Below are 1,464 nucleotides of genomic sequence, written 5' to 3' on the forward strand. Positions count from 1 at the left end.
CATTTGCTGCAAAAATCCTTAGCCTCATCTACCAGTTGGGGGCATGCGGAGACAATAGAAAAGCTCTCACAGAGCAGCACAGACTCTCAGTACAGCCAAAGTACAGTGCTGCTCTGTGAGAGCTTTTGCCTCCACAGCAACATCATTAATTACCCAGGGCATCTCCTAAAATGTTTCCATTTTTCAAACAATAAAAACAAAGGGGATTTTTTAAAAAATGCTCATTTAATTAAATCCAGAACCTTGTCTGGATCACAACAGGGAATATGACTGTGCAATTCTCAGCTATATAGGTGGAGAAACGTTATCCTTACTTCAATACTTAAAGAATTGTCTTTTACAGCTGGAAATGTTGGGCAACAGCCACTCTGGAGAGCTCTCAGCTGGCGTAAATTGCTGCCACTCCACTGATTTCAATGGAATGATGCTGATTTACTCCAGCCCAAGGATCTAGCCCTGTACTGATTTTGTTTCACAATGTCAGCACATTACTAGCTTTTTAAGATGCTCTGGAAATAAAGAGCGATTAGTAAGAAATGTTTATTAAAAGTACCTGTAAAGTAGGTGGTCCTTGCTGAAATAGGCCATTTTAATCTTTCAGGGCCAGATCCGCACCCAGCGTCAGTTGGCCTATTCCCACCGAAATATTTCTGTTTGATGGAAGATAAAAAAGCAGTGCTGCCAAATTACATTTTTTCAGGCTGGTGATTAGAAAACAAATTTGTGAAAAAACAGAGCAGGTGAATTGCCATCGCATTCTGAAGTGAGCAAAGAGAAATGAAATTAATTAAATACTCAGCCACCTGCTTCTGTACCACAAACACTTCACCCCTCCAATACGATCTTAAAATCAAACAAAGAGCCTATCTGAGACTTACAAGGCACCATCACTGAAAATATCCTCCTTCAAGTGCACCAAAATGTTTTAAATATCTATGTTTACGAAACTGTTTAAGAGGCAACTTCAGGCCCTGATTCAGCAAGGTACATGCCTAGTTTGAACTCTGGTTTCTCTTCAGATCGTATAAATCTTTCGCCTTTTACTAAAGATTTCCATGGAGAGGAACATTTCTGAGTAGTTTTTTGACCCAATTTTTTGAGCAGTCTCATTGATTTCAGTGTACCGGGATTGACGTTAGGCATGCAGTTAAGTATCTGGCTGAGCTGGGGCCTTAGGGGGGTATGTCGACACAGCATTTTGGAGCTTGTGGGTCAGCAGACTGGGGCTGGTGGGCCTCACATTAGCACTCTAAAAATAGCTGCATAGACAGCACTCTGAAGTTGGAGCTTGGGCTCTGAAGCCCACCCCCCTTCACGAGGCTTCAGAGCCCATGTTCCCAGAAGGACAGACTGGTTTTCCCACAATTCACTGGGAAGCATCATAGAGTGGCTGAGCTTCTCCTGCCAACACTCCTGGGTGAGGATGGCACCACCAAAGACACAGTAACTCGCGTATGGCTTTGC

The 1,464-nt window shown here is 43.0% G+C and overlaps 1 pseudogene; it reads left to right on the plus strand.

Annotated features, from left to right (window-relative positions):
• The first annotated feature begins 999 nt into the window (after positions 1-999).
• On the plus strand, positions 1,000-1,122 carry LOC140909823 (U5 spliceosomal RNA; annotated as a pseudogene).
• Positions 1,123-1,464: the final 342 nt, after the last annotated feature.

This window comes from Lepidochelys kempii, chromosome 3, assembly GCF_965140285.1.
Source record: "Lepidochelys kempii isolate rLepKem1 chromosome 3, rLepKem1.hap1, whole genome shotgun sequence".
NCBI classification, from domain to species: domain Eukaryota; kingdom Metazoa; phylum Chordata; order Testudines; family Cheloniidae; genus Lepidochelys; species Lepidochelys kempii.